The sequence below is a fragment of the Echinops telfairi genome, unplaced genomic scaffold (assembly GCF_000313985.2).
Source record: "Echinops telfairi isolate 266 unplaced genomic scaffold, ASM31398v2 ScPeMD7_7419;HRSCAF=8457, whole genome shotgun sequence".
Lineage (NCBI taxonomy): Eukaryota > Metazoa > Chordata > Mammalia > Afrosoricida > Tenrecidae > Echinops > Echinops telfairi.
The window spans coordinates 2,835,249-2,843,408 of NW_022111319.1; the positions used below are offsets into that span (position 1 = coordinate 2,835,249).

General features: G+C 35.9%; 1 long non-coding RNA gene across 1 annotated transcript in view; it reads right to left on the reverse strand.

The window, feature by feature from the left end:
• Window positions 1-2,891: 2,891 nt before the first annotated feature.
• Window positions 2,892-8,160, reverse strand: part of LOC123522505 — a 10,751-nt gene continuing 5,482 nt past the window's right edge. Inside the window, exons 2-4 of the long non-coding RNA XR_006680763.1 lie at window positions 6,438-6,519; window positions 4,742-4,805; window positions 2,892-3,277 (exon numbers count right to left, since the gene is read on the reverse strand). This is a non-coding gene — a long non-coding RNA (uncharacterized LOC123522505). The remainder of the gene's footprint in view (window positions 3,278-4,741; window positions 4,806-6,437; window positions 6,520-8,160) is intronic.

Genomic DNA, 8,160 nt, shown 5'->3' on the forward strand with positions numbered 1-8,160 from the left:
TGTGTTAGTTAGCTGCCATATAATCAACTCCAAATAATGGTAAACGTATGTGCTAATCATATGAACAAACATTGTCCTGTCCTGAGATCCTCATAATGATCAACATGTCCAAGTCCATTGTTTTTGCAGCTATTATGACAATCCATCTCATGAAGAATCCTCCATGGCTTATTAATTCGCCAGGATGTTCTCCACCCATAATTGATCTCTACTGATGATATGCCTAAAGTGAGTAAATGAGACAATGGTTTGTAACGATTCTTAAAGTTTTCATTGGCTAAATTTTAGAATTTAGCCTTTGTTCCTAGTCTGTCTTAGTTTGGGAACTTCACAAAAATGTGCCCAATCTGGGTGATCCTTGCTGGGACTAAAATTACTGTTGTCATAGCTTCCAGCATCATAACAAGAGCCTCTGTAGCTCCAGGCATTTCTTAGTATTCCTTGGCATGTAAACAGACCCAAAAAGGGTGTCCGCGTCGTTGTGTGTGTGTGTGTGTGTGTGTGTGTGTGTGTGTGTGTGTTCGTGTTCTACTCTGCTCTTTTTATAAACCACCAATCACAGAGGATGAAGTGTAGGACACATCCCACTGTGGTATGACCTCATTACTTAGACAAGAAAAACTCCTTTCACCAGACATGGTCACATTTACCTTATCATTTGGGGGGACACAATTCAATCCAAAATATTCCACTCATTAGTCCTTTAAAATTCTTACCATTCCTATGTGAAAAATACATTCATTCACCTTAGCATCTCTGAATCATCGAAATTTTATATGGATAATAATCTGGGTATGGTCCATTGTACAGCAAAATTTCTTCTCTCCAGTTGTAGACCTTTTAAACCTAGGATACAATAGAGTGCTGCAAAATCAGATACCTAGACTTTATCCTGATTTATGGACTAAAGTAAATTTTTTAAATTACCAGGGTGGGGGTAGGGTGTTGCTGAGTACTTTTTTTTTTTCCTGAGAAGGGGACAGTAGTCCAAATCAGTTTGGAAACTTATTGTCTAAGCTGACAAGGCTCTCTGCTAATGTGGTTGATTAGAGCCATCTGTCATACCCCTAGTCTGTCTAGTAAGCAGTTGTGCAACCATACCCTTAGTGTCCTTTCCGGGTCATACTCTCTTCGTTTTCCCACATCTCTAAATTCGAGTTTCTTTTTGCACAGCTCATTTCTCAGTCTATGTCTTCCCTTGCACATTTTACTATAAGCAGCAAGGACAAATCGAACGTTCTTTCTTAGAAGTCTCCTCAGCCGAATATGCAACTTTATTACTTACGAGTTTGACTTCCAACAAAACATTTGAAAGTAATTTAGGCAAATTCTTTACCACTTTATAACAAGGAATATCTTTGCTAAAATGGTCATCATTTCCCTTGACGTCCAAATACCTAGCAAGATTCTGCTCATGAGGATAAAAGTTTCTCTGTAGAATTATTCATTTCTTTCTGAGCCCTCATTGGAATCACACTTAAGGGACATAATTTTACCAGAAGTTTCTATAAGGTAGTCTAAGATTTTAATAGGAAGTTCACCAACATTCCTCCAGCTTCTACCCATTGCTCAGTTTTAAAGTCACTTCTATATTTTGTTGTTTTGTTGTTAGGTGTCGTCCAATCAATCGCGACTCATAGCAAGCCTATGTGCAACAGAATAAAAAACTGCCTGGTCCTGCACCATCCTCAAAATTGTTCTTCTGCTTGAGCCCATTGTTGTAACCCGTGTTCTTTTTTTTTTTTTACAATACCAAAACATCAAAAAATATTTATAAATCACATGCAGAAATGTTTACAATCAGAATACATATATATACATATATGTGGATACGTGTAATGTTTGAAATGAACTTGTAAGTCATTAAAGACACCAAGTGCACTTCCGTTTCGCTTTTCCTCCGGCAATCACCACTCAGACCAATGCTGAGTTCTGAGGGATCAGTATCTGGAGGGTGCGACCCGTGTTCTTATGTTTGAGTCCATTGCTGAAGCCATCGTGTCAAAATATCCCCTCTTTTTCACTGCCCCTCTATTTGCAAAATACGATATCTTTCTCCAAAGGTTGGTCTCTCCAAGAGCACTCTGATTGTACTTCTTCCAAGATTGATTTGTTGGTTCTTTTGACAGTCCATGGCACCATCAATATTCTTCACCAGCATCTTAATCCAAATGCATCCATTCTTCTATGGTCTTCCTTATTGAGTGTCCTACTTTCACATGTGTAGGAGGGGATTGAAAATACCCTGGTTTGGGTCAGGAGCAACTTAGTCCTACAAGTAAGATCCTTGCTTTTCAACATTTTGAAGAGGTCTTGTGCAGCACTTGCCAATGCAATGCTTCATCGGATCTATTGATTGTGGATTCAAACAAGGCAAAGTCTTTGACAACTTTAATTTTTTTTTCTCCATTTATCATGATGGTACCTATTAGTGAGGTTGTGAGGATTTTGGTTTTCTTTACATTGATTTGTAATCCATACTGAAGGCTGCAATTTTTGACCGTCATCAGCAAGTGTGTCAAGTCCTAATTTTCAGCAAGCGAAGTTGTGTCTTCTGCACACCACAGGTCAAGAAGCCTTCTTCCAAGCCTAATGCCATTCTTCTTCATATCAACCAGGTTCTTTGATGATTTGCTAAGCATACAGATTGAATAAATATTGTGAGTGAGTCGTCCCTGATGCACACCTTTCCTGATGTTTAAACATGCAGTATGCCCTCCGTTGACACAACTGCTTCTTGATCTATGTACACGCTTCACATGACCACAATAAAGTGTTCTGAAATTCCCATTCTTCTCCAGGATATCCATGGTTTGTTTTGTTCCACACAGTTGAATGTCTTTGCATAGTCAGTAAAACACAAGTAAACATCCTTCTGGTATTCTCTGCTTTCAGCCAAGAGCCATCTGACATCAGCAATGTTATCCCTTGCTTCACCTCCTCATCTGAATCTAGCCGGAACCTCTGGCAACTCATTGTCAATGTACTGCTGCAACTATTGTTGGATGATCTTTAGCAAAAATTTACTTGCATGTGATAATAATATTGATTGATAATTTGAGCAGTTTGGCAAACCCTTATTTGGAATCGGTACAAATATTGATCTCTTCCAGCAGATTAGCCAAGCAGCTGTCTTCCAAATTTATTGACATAGATGAGTGAGTTCTTCTAGTGTTTCATCAGCTTGTTCCTAGAGGTATTCCATTCTATATTTTAGGTATTTGATAAAGCAAATCACCTACTGTCTGGCATCAAATTTTGAGGTTGTTTTCTCAGGCTGTCATAACAAAATACCACAAAGTAAGTACCCATAGTGAACATAACTTTTTATTTTCTTACCATTCTGGAGTCTATATATCTAAATTTAGGACAGATATTAGACAACGTTCTTCCTTATCTTACTCAGCTTCTGTACTCCTGGACATTCCTTGTGTTTATTACTAATAAATAGCTGTTCACATGTTGTGCTTCTCCCCCTCTAAGTGTGCCTGTGTGTATTCCAGTCTTTCTTTAATAAGACACTACTCAGAATAGACGAGGCTTATGATAAATCCTACTTTTGAATGATCTCATTCACATAACCCAGAATCCCTTATTTCCCCCAAACAGGTCACATTTTCCAAGGGATTTAGGGAACCAACATATCTTTGCAGAGGAACACAATTCAATCCCTAAATGTCATTAATAATTTTTCCATATACATTATGAAAAATAAATGAACTCTGTATTTATCCTGCCACCTCAGGATTAATAAAAAATAAAGAAAAAGTAAGTTCATTTAAGGAAAAAAATAAATCAGTTATGTAAAAAATTATGAAATGATGCTAAAAAGATTGAGACTTGGAAAATAAAATTGTGAATATACAGAGTTATATATTAGACTCCTTCTTTTCCCTATAATGTACTCTAAATTGATGTTTTCGATGCAAAAATATACTTAATTCAATATTATTTTGACTATGTTGGTGGAACACTAAGTATCCATGAACACGTCCATTTTATACTATCCAAGTACTACTGGGACAGTGTGTTTGAATAGTAATGCTATATTCCTTCAGAGAAGCAGAAACAGCTTTGACATAAAATATCTGTGGGAAGAATATCTGGCAGAAGATGCTCCAGGCACCAAATGTAGTAGTTAATGGAATTACTTGAGAAAATGGAAAAAAATAAGGAGAGAAGATGAAAGTATAATCAGAGAGACCAAGAACAATTGACTTATGTATCAAGTTGTGGAATAAGATAAGGGCATAAAGGAAAGACAAGATTTATAGCAAATGAAGCCTAGATCTTTGATTATTGGGTATATGACTGTGCATACCTTTTATTTGGTACCCCATTTGCTCTTTTCACTGCTTCCCTATTTACCAGGCACTTATTCTTTCTATAAAATCATGTCACATATTTCAAATTCTAGAAAAAAATCCTGGTACTCAAAATATCTTTTTCCATCACTAAACCCCAATTTAGATAGCATATATCATTCAGCAAAACTACAACTGAAACTTTCCTAACATTAAGTTTTAATAATTTATACAAAAATGCCTGAGCATATTCAACGTCACAGAATCAAAGAAAAAATTATTCCATTGCCTTCTACCTCCGACTTCCCACTACCCTTTGCATAAATATCCAATTCATAATTTATCATTCCCTGTTATGTTTACTCATATGGAAAATTCACTATATGCAATGTACACAAGCCCCGCACAGATCATTCAAAAACTACAAGGTAGATTACCTGATGAAAGTGAATTAATTGGCGAGTACTCGGAGCAGTTCCATCCAGAACCACATAGAAATAGCTATGGGACAAAAGAGAACAAAAGAACATGGCTAGCTGGTTCCATCTTACAAAACCTGCTGAGTCAAGCCTTTTAGTTAGTAATACTCATTCACAGCTAAGGGTTACAGGATTTTCCTCATACTTTCAGAGGCCTGGGACACCAATCTGCTGCCACCCCCATTTCTTGCTCATAAATCATGAAATTCTTAGCCTGGCATGTAAAATACTTCATAATCGAGACCCACTCTAACCTTCCAGGCCTACCTCACACCACTCCCTGTCCATTTTACGTGCTACGCTCCTTCTTCTTAATGAAATGTTACGTCAGTGAAGACCTCAAGGCCAGTTAAGTTTTACTTTTTCTCCTTATTTAGCCACTCAGACCAATATTTAGATAGGAGGAGTAAGGAATCTGTAGGGATTTTTGTTTTCTCATAGCGAAAATTTTAAATTTACTTCTTTATTGTCTATTAAAACCTCTATTTTGTGCCCTCCAACGCCTTTTCCCACCCCTGCCTCTGGCCTCCTCTTCATCAGCAAAGATTTGTGTTTTGGCATATAAAACAATAAATGTGTTTCTTCTTTGTTTTTGCTGAGAAAAAATAGTGATACTAAGTATTTATCTCTGTGAGATTGAGTTTGCTAAGCATAATGTTCTCTAGTTGTGTCCATGTTATCTGCTGTATTTTGTACTACATTGTTAGCAATTTCTTTACTTGGGATGCCAAGCTATCTTTTTGATGTGACCTTTTCAGTCAAGCCTCCCCAAACTGCTCCACTTTCAGAACAACAGTTTCTTCTTTCTCGGGCTTCCATATTATTTTGTATATTTCTAGTTTATATATCTCAGATTATACTGTGAAATTTGTGGCTATCTGTGCATTAGACTGTGAGCTCCTTGAAAACTGAAGTCAAATCTTTGTGTTCTCAGTACCTAGTAGAGTGGCTGGACTTTGGAGAGGATTCAGTAAATATTTGTAGAAGGAATGAATGTGAGTTACAGCTGTGGTGTGGTTAAATACATTCTACAAGTAGAGGTGTAGTAGTTATTGCTCAGTTGAAGGCAATATGGCACTGTATCCCTAGGAGAACTGAAAATTTTAAACTGCAAGAAGGGAAATCAAATGCAATTAATTTTCTATCTAATGAAATATTAACATAATTGTATTGCCTTTCTTATAATAGAAAATTTCAAAAATAAGATTTAAAGCCTAAATATTAGGGGAAAACGTTGCACGAACTGAAATGTAATAGAAAGATCTCAAGTTCTGGGGTCAAACTTACCTGAGCTTAAATTATCAGAAGTAATTCATTTAAGGCCTAACATGCACACTACTAATAAAGAGTAGAGATTATTATTATTATTAATTTAGGAGCCCTGGTGGTTTAAGCATTGAAATACAAACGTTAAGGTGCAAACACCAGCTGCTCCAGGTGAAAAAAATGAGGAGATTTGCTCACGTAAATATTTACAACCATGGAAACCCTACACAGGGTGGCTATGCATCGACATCAACTTGATCACAGTGGGTTTGGTTTGGGCATTATTATTTGTCATGCTATGTAAAGTTGAATATTTTACTAATAACCTCCAAATAGTGGTTATGTGAATATCTGATTCAAGAAAAATAGAAAAGAATCAAATACTCACCTATCTCCTTTCCAGTATTTCTTCAACCATTCCCATAATGGCATTGTGATCATTACCTTCCCAATTTATGCAACTCACCAATCTAAAACACAGATGATTTCTCTCCTGAAGTTCCTGGTATAGATCTTCCTTGTTTTGAGGAAATAAATCATTTTCTAATTCACACTTTCTTGGTGGAAAACAGATAATTGCTTATAATTAAAAAGCTTTTTCATCCAATTTATACTAAGTTAGAGTAAATCACAATGCTGCCAAGCCACAAAAGTACTTAATTAAGCAGAGGAGAAGACAATGGGTCAGTGTATTTGCTTGACTTGATTTCTAATCTCAATTTTACTAATCACTTAGACTTGGAAATTTTAGGTGACCTAGTTCATTGCACTAGGTATCAATTTCCTTACTTTTAGATGATAATTTCTATGCAGTGAGAACAGGATCATCTTTTAGAGAAAAAAATAAAGCTGGATCTCCACACATTTCCTTAAATTAAAAACTTTTCCACAAAAGTAAACAAAGAGTTAACTATAAAAAGTAAAACTATAGAATATCTAGGAAGATGTATGAATATTTATACTCTTGGAATGGGAGCAGTCTTTCTAAAAGAAAACAAAATCCAGAGTCACAAATAAAAGGGATGATTACATTGAAACATAATACTTCTGTATGAAAAAAAATGCTGATCTAAAAAGTTTGAAAGAAGAGAATAAAATCCCAATTAAAAAGTTACATAATGGATATGATCAAGTAATTCTTAGAAAAGACATAGACATGGCCACCAGACATGCAAGAGGATTTTTAAAGTTTGAGGGGAAATTCCCTTATCTTTCAATTTAATTTTTCATGACTATTTTGAAGTCCCCTTATGTGAAAAGAGAGTCATCTTTACTCATAATAAATACATGGAAATTGAAAGGAGTTCTTTTAACCTATCTAACTGGTAAAAATGTAAAGGGGTGAATATTATAAATGCTGACATGAAAAAGAGAATTGAGTTGCTTTTAGAGGTTGGCGAGAATGTAAATTTTGTCTGCTCTTGCCACCTCTTTTGAAATTATTTCTTTTCCAATCATTCATGGAAGTGCCTCTCTTACAATACTTCTACTATTGTGTTTTATATCTCAGAGCCATGCTTTAATCTTGGACATGGGGTGCAAATAAGCACATTGGTCTCACTCTCCCATCACTTTAACCCTTATCAGCCTTGAAGAAAGATCAAAGTATCCTTCAGTGTGGCTGTTTTTCTCTCCTTTGCCTTTACAATTGCATGTCCCTTCTTTCTCTGATAAACAAGTTCTATAAATTGAAAGAGTCTAGCCAGTGCAATTTTTAATTCTTTTTAATCAACAACTAGTAAAAGATAGTTAACTTTTTCAAATGTGACAAGACATTAATATTTCAAGGAATTTTTCTACCACTATATTTTTAAAGATTATTTTTTGATCACTTCTTGTTCTCTTGTCCCTGGGTTTGTTAACACACACTTCCTTTCCCCTGCCTCACTCTCTCCCATGTCCTCCCGCAAGGAGGGTATAGGAGGCCTGGTAGGGCTTGATCAAGGGCAATGTAACCGAGAGGAATTATTGAAACCCAAATGAAGGCTGAGCATGATAGTAGGACAAGAGGAAAGTAAAAGGAAATAGAGGAAGGAACTAGGAGGCAAAGGGCATTTATATAGCTCTAAATACAGTCATGTACATATGTATATATATTTATATATGATGAT